Genomic DNA, 14,591 nt, shown 5'->3' with positions numbered 1-14,591 from the left:
TTATATTTCCCTCAACTTTAAACATCAGCTATCCGAGCATCTAACCGATCGCTGCAGCTGTACATAGCCCATCTACCTACCTCATCCCCATATTGTTTTGATTGAATTTTCTGCTCTTTTGCATACTAGTATCTCTACTTGCACATCATCATCTGCACATCTATCACTCCAGTGCTAAATTGTAATTACTTGCTACTATGGTCTATTTATTGCCTTACCTACTCACACCATTTGCACACACTGTATATAGACTTTATTTTGTTTTTAATATATTGTGTTATTGACTGTACACTTGTTTATTCCATGTGCAACTCTGTTGTTGTTTGTGTCGCACTGCTTTGCTTTATCTTGGCCAGGTCGCAGTTGTAAATGAGAACTTATTCTCAATTACCTGGTTAAATAAAGGTGAAATAAATAAATAACACCATCCAACCCCACCTACTGGTGGACAAGCTGGTGAATTTGGGTGTCAACTCTCTACTGATCAAGTGAATTAATAGTTTCCTTGTGAACCGTACTCAACAAGTGAAGTTTAAATCTGTCATCTCTACACCTAGAATGGTAAATACGGCAGCCCTTCAAGTTTGCGTACTTTCACCGATACTCTACACAAACGATTGTCAAACCTCTGACGCAGCCCACACATTTTTTTTATATGCAGAGGTTTCCTCTACTCAGACCAAGCCTCTCTTCAAGGTTTTGACAGAGAAACAGCTCAATTCATCCAGTGGTATGCAGATAACTTTCTTGAAATTAACGTTAAGAAAACAAAGAGATGGAAATTGATTTCCGAAGGAACAAAACTCCACTACCTCCTACGAAGATCAATGGGAAATCAGTCGATAGAGTGACCACATAAGTACCGAGGAATCGAAATAGACAAGCTGAAATCCAATGACTGTGCCTTTGCAAAGATTTTTTTTTTAATGCAAACTGAACCATTTTAAATGTTGACCACCATATCTTACAAATGTTCTATAAATCTGTCCTGCAGAGTATGCTGTCCTTTGGTCTGATATGTGTGTTTGGAAACATGTCATTTGTATAGATCAAGAATCAACCACCAACCTGTACACAAAACTCATCCTCATAAAACAGCATTTTACAGGACAGTACGAATCCCATTCACTCAAAATTCAGTCACAGCAGCAGCCGGACAAGGGGAAAGAGACTTCTTCAAAAGAAGATCATAACAGAAAGATATGGGGAATCTTTTATTCCAACAGCCAATAGTCTGTTGATCCCCTGAGTACACAACATATTGCAATTTTATTGAAATGTGTAGCTAGTGCACTTTAAATGAATTATATTGTTTTATGTACGTCTTTTTAGGCACCTGACCAAATTAATTCCCCCCTGGTGGGATAATAAAGTTGATCTGAATGAGTAAATGCCACAGGCAGTGACTAAGTCCAATTCATATTCTAGACAACATAATTTCACAATTTCACATTACATTTCTTCCTCTATAAGTGACGTTTCACCCTTCTCTCCCCATCCAAGAGCAAACATAGCTTCTAAAAATCTCTGGCATTCCAAGCAGTGGGGAAGAGGGTGGGTTTCAAACGTGTTGAATGCTGTGGAGTGTGGGAAAACAATATCACTATGTATCCAAACAAACACGCGTTAGTCAACTCCTCTTTAAAGGAACAAAGCCTATATAATTATATGACCCACTGGCAGTAATTACAAGGTTAACCAAATTTACAATGTTATCGGAATTTATTATGGCAACATGCAAATCTGCAAACTCCTGAAAACATCTATGCAACCAGACAATGTGAAAGATTAGGCATATAAAGGCTTCAAATTGGAAGTACACAGAGACATTTTATGAGATTAGTATGGAATGACGTTTCGGTCTTTGCATGTCATAAAAGATACGTCAAATAACACTATTTGACACACCAAATAAACTTGTTGACCAATCAGGACCTGAATATGACTGCACGTCACATAATAATTTATGTTGTCGTTATTACAACATCACTTGTATTTCATATGTCACAGCGATTCACTGACACGTGCTATGATGCTAGTAAAGTTGTCTCTTGCACCTGCCGCAAGAGACAGACTCACTTCCCCCAAACTCTGGGACAGTACTGGTCAGAAAAAAAGCTAACTAGCTGATGGATGCAAACAATGTTCTCCCCCCAACACATTGCAATTCTACATCAGTTTAAGTAGCTATAGTTAGCTAGCTAACTTAAAATACCCCTAGATATAAGACAGTTATTGGATTTGGTTGATGATCATTGGACCCAGTCAAGCCACACTAGCGAGATTAAGCTAGCTCGCTGCTTATAACTAGTTTGGGGCAACAGTGCTAGGTAGCTGACTAGCTTGTTAGCTCGCTAGTTATTTTCATGAACTGAAGTTCGATTTCAATAGAACAAGTGGCTGGCTAACTAATACGTAGTCACATTCCTTAATCATTGCTAAGAATGTTGAAAATGATTGCAGTTTCTGATCATTTTTCCTGGCTGGTCGTATTGGTTCTAGATAAGTACCCAAGCTAAAGCTACTTCGCTAGCTACCCCAGAAGTTGCTAATAACATCTGTATCAAAGACATTTGTGATTGACTTTGTCATACTGCAAACCGAAGTCAGCGCAGTAGGGAGACAGCCTACCTCTAGTTTCCAAACTGTTATCCAACGGTGACAAAATGCTTGATTATTATTCTGTATTTCGACTAGCTAGGATTAATCAGGTGAAACTGCTTGGGATGTGGTTGGCAGGCAGACAGAACCAGCAAGATCACCATCCTTTCTCCTCTGCCTCTGGGATAGTTGCATGTCGGGGAGAATGTTGGACAACCTAGCGAACATTTGTGATTTTGCTTGTTATTTTAAATGCTCACACATATGTTTTCACATTCGGTCTAACACATAATGGCTTATTACCAACGCAGTATTGTAAACACATTGTGGCCGGTGTGTGTGTGCTTCTTTGTAGCCCAATTGTTTTTGTTTTTACAGTGCTCCTGACCTTAGTGGTGGCACTTGGCTTAGTTGCGCATGCAAATTCAGCACGCACAACATTGTTGTAATAGAAGTTGGCTATTTGGCACATCAAATTAAAAGCTTATTTGATGTTTCGTCTTTTTTGACACGCAAAGACCCAAACGGCATCCATAAATACGTGTTGAAGGTTGAGGAGTTTGGGGCAGTGTTGCCAACTCCTCAGTAAGGAAAGTAGCTATAGGCTGTCCTAAAAGTCGCTAAATGACATCACCTAATTTGCATAATTGCCCATGTGCATGTAATTGTGATGGACGCCGTAGGAGGGAGGAATAACGTTGTGGGAGAGACAAAAAGTGAGTAAAAAAAACACCTAAATATGTTTAGAACTACAAATGAACTTTTTCTGTCGATTCTTGTTTTTTATGTCACAATTCCAACCCTTCCAACTCCGGCGGAGTTACTTCGTTTTTAGAATGGAAGCCAAGGCGGGATCAGCCAGCGGTGGCTTCCCGCATGCGCAAACCATTTGGACCAGTCTGGACCCGGAGGGGTGAACATCTCCTGCTCTGATTACAGCTGGGAGGGACTGCTGTGCGAGAACTGGGCTGCCTGTGAGTGCTTTGGGACGGGGGTTGCGCCCACTGCAGCACTTGCTGCCCGTTGAAAAGAGTAAGAACAGTACGTGCTTTCACATCAGTCTCTCCAAAAGTCTCAAATAACACCAGAAAAAGTCGCTAGATTTGTCACTAGTCACTTGTTTGAAATGTGTCGCTAGAGAGGTATGAATACTCGCTAAATATAGCGACAAAATCGCTAAGTTGGCAACACTGGTTGGGGGCAGGCAATGCTCCATATGGTCAGTTTTGAAACTGAAATGGTCGACAGCCAGGGTACTGACAACCCCCATCTGGTTTTCAATGTAATTGTTATTTGGGGGATGTGAGAAGATCTATCTTCTCACATGAATTTATTACGTTTTAATACTGTAATGAAGTGCTATTTCCTATGCAAATGACCAGCTTACTGCTATTGCATTGCTATAACTGAGACAACACATAGCAACGTATTTTCACAGTAAAACATGGTAGGGCTCATACAGGATATCTCTCACACACACACACACACACACACACTCACTGCGAGGACACACAGACTTGCCAAGACAGGAACGCACACACACGCACCCCCTCCCCTGGGGATGGGCTCCAAAGACAAAGAACTCGGTCAAGAACCAATGGGATACGGACACCAGGCTGGAGGGGACTGTCTATCACCTAAAAGCAACCTACCAGAAGCCAGGACTACCAGAATCTACCTACGTCATTTCAATGTATAAAATGAACTGTACGACGTGTTTCCGGTCTCTTTTTTCCAATAGTTCACTAAGAACTTGACGAAACGGGGCCGTGCAGCACGTTTTGCCAGATATCATTACTCTTGAATAAACGGCCTTTACTATACCGTATCCGCCTTGTCCAGAGTCTCAACTTGGTCTCGTTTCTCATATCATTCATCAACAATACAAAAATTATTTAGGCTAGTACTTTGAAGGTGATTCTCTAAACTCTTCAGATACTACTGTAACTAGTTAGCTAAACAGTGTAGTTTGAGTCATGAATGCTGATTGGCTGAAACAGTATTCCAGCAGTGTGTATATCAGACAATATACCATGGGTATGACACAAACCTACCTGTTTACAGTTACATTTTGTTGATAACTGGCTTATAATAGCAATAGGGCACCTCGGGGGTTTGTGGTATATGGCCAATATACCACTGCTAAGGGCTGTATCAAGGCACTCCGCTTCCGTGCAGTGCATAAGAACAGCCCTTACTTATATTTAAGCAATAAGGCCCAAGGAGGTGTGGTATATGGCCAATATACCACAGCTAAGGGCTGTTCTTAGCCACGAGGTGCCTTATTGCTATTATACTGAACAAAAATATAAATGCAACAATTTCAAAGATTTTACTGAGTTATATATCAGTAAGGAAATCAGTCAATTGAAATAAATGCATCTGTTGGTCACAGATAACTTAAAAATAAATAAAAAATAAGGGGCGTGGATCAGAAAACCAGTCAGTATCTGGTGTGACACATGTCCTTTGTATTGAGTTGATCAGGCTATTGAGTGTGGCCTGTGGAATGTTGTGCCACTCCTCTTCAATGGCTGTGCAAAGTTGCTGGGTATTGGCGGGAACTGGAACATGCTGCCATACACGTCGATCCAGAGCATCCCAAACATGCTCAATTGGTGACAGGTCTTGTGAGTATGCAAGCCATGGAAGAAGTGGGACATTTTGAGCGATGTTGGAGGCAGTTATGATAGAGAAATTAACATTAAATTCTCTGGCAACAGCTCTGGGACATTCTTGCAATCAGCAAGCCAATTGCACACTCCCTCAAAATGAGAAATATGTGGCATTGTGTTGTGTGACAAAACCTCACCTTTTAGAGTGCCATTTTATTGTCCCCAGTACAAGGTGCACCTGTGTAATAATGATCATGCTGTTTAATCAGATTATTGATATGCCACACCTGTCAGGTGGAAGGATTATCTTGGCAAAAAAACAAATTTGTGCACAACATTTTAAAGACATAAGCTTTTTGTTTGTATAGAACATTTATGGGATCTTTTATTTCAGCTCATGAAACATGGGACCAACACTTAACATGTTTGCGTTTCTATTTTTGTTCAGTGTATAAACTGTTTGCCAACACAATTAGAACAGTAAACAAGTAATGTTTCATCATACCTGTTGTATATTGTCTGATATACCACAGCTTTCAGCCAATCAGCATCTGGGACCCAAACTACCTGGGGTGTATTCATTACTGCCCTTTTTGTCTTCGTGCTAGCTGGCAGTAGCAACAGCAGGCATTATAGATTGGCACATTGTGGCTGTGGTAACTAGTAAAAATCACAAAGTCAAAATGGCCTATCTCGTAAAATTCAGGAAAACAAAACCTTAATTTAAGGTTATGGTTAGGCATAATGTTCGCAGTGTGGTTAGGGTTAGTTTTCAAATCAGATTTTAAGAAATTGTAGAAATAGGCGGGGTTTATGACTTTGTGGCTGTGGTAACAAGTGACGACCACGTCGTGTTCAACAACACAAAGGAGCTGATTGGCTGACACTGCCATTACAACATTTCTACGGTGGCTACTACAAGCTAGCATGAGGACAAAAGGCTGTTTTTCTGGAAAACTAGCAGTATTTTAATATTTTCGATGGAGCAGTGTTGATAAAAGTAAAACCTGGAGTACAGAGGCATATCCCATCCCTGCATTACGGTATGTTTTATGACCCGATATCTCGTGCCGGCTCCACTTTGTCTTAATGTAACCAGGATCGCATTCTGACCCCAGTGCAGCTCAGTGTAAACAAGCGTAACGGTCGGTATCTTCCGGCAAGCTACTGTGCATGAGAAATGGTGGTGCAGCGGTCTAAGGCACTGCATCTCAGAGCAAGAGGCGTCACTACAGTCCCTGGTTCGATTCCAGGCTGTATCACATCCGGCCGTGATTGGGAGTCCCATAGGGCGGCGCACAATTGGCCCAGTGTCGTCCAGGTTTGGCACGGGATAGGCCGTCATTGTAAATAAGAATTTCTTCCTGACTTGCCAAGTTAAATATATAACAATATATTTTTTAAATGACCTAGATGTTCATTGACTAGTAGGCGGCATTCTGCCTTCCTAATTTTCAGCCATTGGCTTCACCCACCACTCTCATGTGAACTACAATCTGTGTTTTAACATTTAGGAACGTCCATAATCATTGCTTGCGATACTGCTTTTGAAATACACTGCTCAAAAAAATAAAAGGGAACACTAAAATTACACATCCTAGATCTGAATGAATGAAATATTCTTATTAAATACTTTTTTCTTTACATAGTTGAATGTGCTGACAACAAAATCAAACAAAAATTATCAATGGAAATCAAATTTATCAACCCATGGAGGTCTGGATTTGGAGTGACACTCAAAATGAAAGTGGAAAACCACACTACAGGCTGATCCAACTTTGATGTAATGTCCTTAAAACAAGTCAAAATGAGGCTCCGTAGTGTGTGTGGCCTCCACGTGCTTGTATGACCTCCCCACAACGCCTGGGCATGCTCCTGGACAGTCTGTGGTGCAACATGGCGTTGGTGGATGGAGCTAGACATGATGTCCCAGATGTGCTCAATTGGATTCAGGTCTGGGGAACGGGCGGGCCAGTCCATAGCATCAATGCCTTTCTCTTGCAGGAACTGCTGACACACTCCAGCCACATGAGGTCTAGCATGGTCTTGCATTGGGAGGAACCCAGGGCCAACCGCACCAGCATATGGTCTCACAAGGGGTCTGAGGATCTCATCTCGGTACCTAATGGCAGTCAGGCTACCTCTGGCGAGCACATGGAGGGCTGTGCGGCCCCCCAAAGAAATGCCACCCCACACCATGACTGACCCACCGCCAAACCGGTCATGCTGGAGGATGTTGCAGGCAGCAGAACGTTCTCCACGGCGTCTCCAGACTCTTGTCACATGTACTCAATGTGAACCTGCTTTCATCTGTGAAGAGCACAGGGCGCCAGTGGCGAATTTGCCAATCTTGGTGTTCTCTGGCAAATGCCAAACGTCCTGCACGGTGTTGGGCTGTAAGCACAACCCCCACCTGTCTCCTGGTAGCGCCTCCATGCTCTGGACACTACGCTGACAGACACAGCAAACCTTCTTGCCACAGCTCGCATTGATGTGCCATCCTGGATGAGCTGCACTACCTGAGCCACTTGTGTGGGTTGTAGACTCCGTCTCATGCTACCACCAGAGTGAAAGCACCGCCAGCATTCAAAAGTGACCAAAACATCAGCCAGGAAGCATAGGAACTGAGAAGTGGTCTGTGGTTATCACCTACAGAACCACTCCTTTATTGGGGGTGTCTTGGAAATTATAGGCAATTAACACCTGTTGTCTATTCCATTTGCACAAAAGCATGTGAAATTTATTGTCAATCAGTGTTGCTTCCCAAGTGGACAGTTTGATTTCACAGAAGTGTGATTGACTTGGAGTTACATTGTGTTGTTTAAGTGTTCCCTTCATTTTTTTGAGCAGTGTACCTGGCCCTTATCTTTCATCAGCGAGAAAGATACACTTACTGTATCAGTTTTGCACAGATCCATACCAGCTTAGAGTACCTCCATTCGAGGAAACTACACTTCCGCTACACTTCCTGAGTTACGCTTACACACAGTTGTTCAGAGCATGCTAGATAGCTTAACACAGGCGGTCGCCTCGTCTTCCATATGTTTTCCGTAAACAAGCGCTGTAACATGGAGATATGACCGTGTGGAAACACTAACCCTATCAAAGTTTGTATGAATTTAACCTTGTTTTTTAAAATAAAAAAAATTCTCGCTGATATGAAAGATAAGGTCATTATGGTTCTGAAAACATACCACAAGCGCCACGTGTTAATGTTCAGGTTGAGCTTTGGAGCTCTTAACAAAACTCCCCCTACAGAAAATGCCTTGACTCTTATGTGACTTATGTATAATGTAATGGAACTGAGTCATGATCAAGGGCTAGTGGTTGACTGACATTAGCTGCTCTAATTCATTCACACGTGGGAGCGTATTATGAACATAAATAGTTGCTGGTTAATTCCGCATGCATATTTATACTGACTTTAGTTAGCTAACACACTCCAATGTGAATGACAGCATTAACTGAAAGTCACAGCTAGCTAGCTAGGCTAACTTCTAGCTATCTAGTTTCTCTCTAACGTTAACTCGAACTTGGTTGTAACCATAATATGTGACTGGAGTTGAGCCTATTATTTAAATTATTTCAAGTCTGTAGCCTACAAATAAATCAATTGTGAAGTATTTGCGAGTACGACACACTAGGTTGGCTGGAACATTAAGCGCTCAGCATTTAAACAACATTTTGTTGTATTAAATAATTAGTGAAATACTTACAATTAAATTAAAAATGCCTTACTAGGCTCAGTCTACAGAGTCTGTTGCTTCAGGCCCATGAGATGGTGCAGGCCAGCAGCAGAGAACCCCCTCTCGGCACAGTGTGGTGGCAGGACAACAACCTCTCCCTCAATGTGAGCAAGACAAAGGAGCTGATTGTGAACTACAGGAAAAGGCCGGCCGAACAAGCCCCCATTAACATCGACGGGGCTGTAATGTAGCGGGTCATGAGTTTCAAGTTCCTTGGTGTCCACATCACCAACGAACTATCATGGTCCAAACACACCAAGACAGTCGTAAAGAGGGCACGACAACACCTTTTCCCCCTCAGGAGACTGAAAAGATTTGGGGAACAACTACTTCAAGGTCTCAGAGTGAGTGACGTCACTGATTTAAACGCTATTAGCGCGCACCACCGCTAACTAGCTAGCCATTTCACATCAGTTACACGTGGCAGGCTGACCACCTGTTACGCGAGTGCAGCAAGGAGCCAAGTTAAGTTGCTAGCTAGCATTAAACTTATCTTATAAAAAACAATCAATCTTCACATAATCACTAGTTAACTACACATGGTTGATGATATTAATAGTTTACCTAGCTTGTCCTCCGTTGCATATAATCAACGCGGTGCCTGTTAATTTATCATCGAATCACAGCCTACTTCAACTTCGCCAAACGGGTGATGATTTAACAAAAGCGCATTTGTGAAAAAAGCACTGTTGTTGCACCAATGTACCTAACCGAAAACATCAATGCCTTTCTTAAAATCCATACACAAGTATATTTTTTTAAACCTGCATATTTAGTTAAATTAAATTCATGTTAGCAGGTAATATTAACTAGGGAAATTGTCACTTCTCTTGCGTTCAGTGCAAGCAGAGTCAGGGTATATGCAGCAGTTTGGGCCGCCTTGCTCGTTGCGAACTGTGTGAAGACCATTTCTTCCTAACAAAGATCGTAATTAATTTGCCTGATTTTTACATAATTATGACATAATATTGAGGGTTGTACAATGTAACAGCAATATTTAGACTTAGGGTTGCCACCCGTTCAATAAAATACGTAACGGTTCTAGATTTCACTGAAAGAATAAACGTTTTGTTTTCCTATCAACTCCTGAGATTAGGCTGGCAATACTAAAGTGCCTATAAGAACATCCAATAGTCAAAGGTATATGAAATACAAATGGTATAGAGAGAAATAGTCCTATAATTCCTATAATAACTACAACCTAAAACGTCTTAACTGGGAATATTGAAGACTCATGTTAAAAGGAACCACCAGCTTTCATATGTTGTCATGTTCTGAGCAAGGAACTTAAATGTTAGCTTTTTTACATGGCACATATTGCACTTTTACTTTCTCCAACACTTGTGTTTTTGCATTATTTAAACCAAATTGAACATGTTTCCTTATGTGTTTGAGACTAAATTGATTTTATTTATGTATTATATTAAGTTAAAATAAAAAAAGTGTTCATTTAGTATTGTTGGAATTGTCATTATTACAATTCAACAAAAAAAGAAACGTCCCTTTTTCAGGATCCTGTCTTTCAAAGATAATTCGTAAAAATCCAAATAACTTAACAGATCTTCATAGTAAAGGGTTTAAACACTGTTTCCCATGCTTGTTCAATGAACCATAAAAAATGTATGAACATACACCTGTGGAACGGTCGTTAAGACACTAACAGCTTACCAATGGTAGGAAATTAAGGTCACAGTTATGAAAACTTAGGACACTAAAGAGGCCTTTCTATGGACTCTGAAAAACACCAAAAGAAAGATGCCCAGAGTCCCTGCTTATCTGCGTGAACATGCCTTAGGCATGCTGCAAGGAGGCATGAGGACTGCAGAAGTGGCCAGGGCAATAAATTGCAATGTATGTACTGTGAGACACCTTGGTGGAAGAGTGGGGTAACATCTCACAGCAAGAACTGACAAATCTGGTGCAGTCCATGAGGAGATGCACTGCAGTATTTAATGCAGCTGGTGGCCATACCAGATACTGACTGTTACTTTTTTGACCCCCCTTTGTTCAGGGACACATTATTCAATTTCTGTTAGTCACATGTCTGTGGATCTTGTTCAGTTTATGTCTCAGTTGTTAAATCTTGTTATGTTCATACAGATATTTACACAAAACCTCTTGGAACTACCCATCCCGGATCCGGGGGAATTGTCATCAACTACACTAATTAGCATAGCGCAACGGTCAAAAAATATTACTAGAAAATATTCATATTCATGAAATCACAAGCGAAATATAGTGAAACAAAGCTTAGCCTTTTGTTAATCACCCTGTCATCTCAGATTTTGAAATTATGCTTTACAGCCAAAGCAAGACAAGCGTCTGTGTAAGTTTATCGATAGCCTAGCATAGCATTATGTCCAGCTAGCAGCAGGAAGCTTGGTCACGTAAATCAGAAAAGCAATCAAATGAATTGTTTACCTTTGATGATCTTCGGATGTTTTCACTCACGAGACTCCCAGTTAGACAGCAAATGTTCCTTTTGTTCCATAAAGATTATTTTTATACCCAAAAAACCTCCGTTTGTTGGTCACGTTATGTTGAGAAATCCACCGGAAATAGCGGTCACGACAACGCTGAAAAAAAATCTACATTATATCCATAATATCGACAGAAACATGGCAAACGTTTTTTATAATCAATCCTCAAGGTGTTTTTCAAATATCTATTTGATAATATATCAACTGGGACAATTGGCTTTTCAGTATAGCGAGAGGAAAAATGACTACCTCTGTCTTTTACGCAAGAATCACTCTGATGGTCAATAGGGGTACATAGGAACACAACGGTTTCAAAATAAGAGGCACTTCCTGATTGGATTTTCTTCAGGGTTTCACCTGCAATATCAGTTCTGTTATACTCACAGACAATATTTTGACCGTTTTGGAAACTTTATAGTGTTTTCTATCCTAAGCTGTCAATTATATGCATATTCTAGCATCTGGTCCTGAGAAATAGGCGTTTTACTTTGGGAACGATATTTTTCCAAAAAATACAAATAGTGCCCCCTAGTTTCAAGAGGTTATTAAGTTTGCTGAAAATAAACGCAGTTGACAGTGAGAGAACGTTTCTTTTTTTATAAAAAAAATGTCTGATTAATCGGGATCGGCTTTTTTTGTTCCTCCAATAAATCGGTATCGGCGTTGAAAAATCTGAATCAGTCGACCTCTACAAGACATGTCTGATTCGCGCCTGTCTGAGTGGACTAATCCACTGTGGATGCCGTGGGGGTGGTGCAGTCCATCACTAAGACATGTGATACTGAAATTGTATATGATTAGGGAAAGGGAGATACCTCGTCAGTTGTACAACTGAAATGTGTCTTCCGGATTTAACCCAACCCCTCTGAATCAGAGAGGGGGGGGGGGCTGCCATAATCGACGTCCACGTCTTTGGGTTAATTGCTTTGCTAAGGGGGCAGAACGACAGATATTTACCTTGTCAGCTCAGGGATTCTATCCAGCAACCTTTCAGTTACTGGCCCAATGCGCTAACCACTAGCCTACCTTATGTAAGAACAATGGTGCAACACTAATAAAAATAATATTATTTTATAACAAATGTACGTTCTCCTGTGTTGGATAACAATCGCTGTATGTGGTTCTGAAACATCAGTGTGTTGTTGAATAGGTGCCTTTACCTAGACAATGTTGCTATGTGCCTAATAGCAAAGTTAACCAGCATATTGGTGTTGAGAACAATGCGGCGGAGTTAGGAGACGAGAACTGCCACACAGAACGTACTACAACAACTGCCTCTGCAACGCAATGCTGTAAGGCAAACGCAGCGTGCCATTGGAAATGAATATACTTCTGGTACCAAAATGTAAAAACACCCAGTGTGATAGAGGCGTGAGCGCTACTGGAGAAGGCCGAAGCTCCAGCCTTGGAAAACTCGTTCTGCGCTCCAGTCAAATTGGGCACGCTCCGCTCACATACTGTGGTCATACCTACCAAACCTGAGTCCAGACTGCTATGCAGTGATATGTTAAATTAGGTGGCATGTTAGCTAGCTACTGCAGTGGTTTTACCTATCTAGTTAACCAGGGGTGTATTCATTACGGAAACCGTTTACCAACCAAACGGAAATGAGGCGGGACCTACTTGCATTTGTCCAATAGAAACTCTGGTTTAGGTTTTCCGTCTGAGTAAAGGTTTTGCAACAGAAATATTATTTACACCTCTGCTAACTTGGATAGCATTTTAGCTAGCTAACGTTACCTGATTTCTGGATCCCGACGACGAGTAATGTTACCAAACAGATCCAACGCGTTGGTTTTCAACTCAACACATAAATAACACTGGTGTCTTCGCACCACAGAGTCATAGACGCATTTATTTTTCAATATAAAGGTTTATCTTTTAGCTAGCTAGCTACATCCTTCTGTGAAACATGCAACTTCCTGTCTATCCAACCACAAACTCTGTCCCCCTGGAAACAATGCAAAACAATAAAGAGTATCTATTATATTTCCAAGATAATCGAGTGACCGCTCTAACAATGGTAATACGTGTCCTCAAAGATGGAAGGCAGGCGGGAGGTGGCGAGATCAGGTGGGACCATTCTAGCCAATGAGAGGCCAGATACGCGTGTGCACAACAGTCACAACACCATAGACACAACTCGGATATAAAGTTGATGTTTTTTCTGCCGAAATGCTACGTGCATCCAATTATATCAGTGCACCCGTAACAACCTAACAATTACCGAACTTATATTGGATCAAATAAGCCTCACGTAGCAAATTCATAGTTTTTTTGTTGACCAAATTTGACTCTCTCATCGACCTCTTTGGCAGCGAGTAAACACTCTCGCTTTGCCTCTTCCTCTCTGATAACAAGCCAGCGTTTCCATTATGTCCCCTTTCTCTCCCAACACCTGTGACGGAATTGTAATGCAGATAGATATCCCTGTGACTCTTTTCATTCTGAATATGTTAGGCCACAGAGTTATGTCATCTTGGTTTCCATGGCAAAATGCTCTGATTTGAAATGTTCTCCACAAGCTGTTTATGCGTGTTGTGTCTTATAATAACTGAGGTATACACACATAAAACATTTATGATCATTAATTGACAACCCCATGCAGTGAGAAGGAATGCAGTTTTCAACAGACCGTACTGAAGACCCTCCAGAAAGTAGGTGTAAAGGCAGTACTTGACTTGGGCAGGACCTCACACTGCCAAAGGAGCTAAGAACCGGCACCTCAAATGTTCTACTGCTTGAGCTCTTGTTCCTCTTATATAATATTATCTCAAAAGTATTGTGGAGCTCTTGCACCTAAATATAAATAGTACCGGCACCCAAAATGAGTACCGGCACCTATTTAAGTCCAAGTCAAGCACTGCCTATAGGTATCATCTTAGGTATTCTAACTAGGTGCAAACTGGTATACCTGTGTTCAGTTGAGTATAGGTAGACAGCATATGTGAGTATGATCTTTCATTGACCATGCAATACAGATATACAGAATACCGTTTTTGACAAGCACCCTACCAGTGTCATGTTCATGAATTCAATGAAATAGTCAACCTTTGTTTGTCTGTCGTATTGGAGGAAACTAATATTCATATTAGTTGCTTGTAGTAAAGTGTCCCCTGATAGGCATGCATTGGCTTACGTACATGACA

The 14,591-nt window shown here is 41.1% G+C and overlaps 1 protein-coding gene across 7 annotated transcripts in view; it reads right to left on the bottom strand.

The window, feature by feature from the left end:
- LOC109890692 (1-acyl-sn-glycerol-3-phosphate acyltransferase gamma) overlaps positions 1-13,528 on the bottom strand; it is a 31,884-nt gene extending 18,356 nt beyond the window's left edge. Inside the window, exons 1-2 of one of the 7 annotated variants that reach the window (XM_031824547.1) lie at positions 13,183-13,504; positions 11,384-11,538 (exon numbers count right to left, since the gene is read on the bottom strand). The gene's annotated coding sequence lies outside the window, so the exon portion shown is untranslated. Of the gene's footprint in view, positions 1-2,631; positions 2,803-11,383; positions 11,539-12,915; positions 12,966-13,182 lie in introns of those variants that run through there. The other 6 variants (XM_031824541.1, XM_031824546.1, XM_031824540.1 and 3 more) reach the window with 6 other exon arrangements.
- Positions 13,529-14,591: the final 1,063 nt, after the last annotated feature.

This window comes from Oncorhynchus kisutch, linkage group LG5, assembly GCF_002021735.2.
Source record: "Oncorhynchus kisutch isolate 150728-3 linkage group LG5, Okis_V2, whole genome shotgun sequence".
Taxonomy (NCBI): domain Eukaryota; kingdom Metazoa; phylum Chordata; class Actinopteri; order Salmoniformes; family Salmonidae; genus Oncorhynchus; species Oncorhynchus kisutch.
Note: the sequence above shows the minus strand (reverse complement) of the source record. Positions and strands in the feature narration are given on the sequence as shown.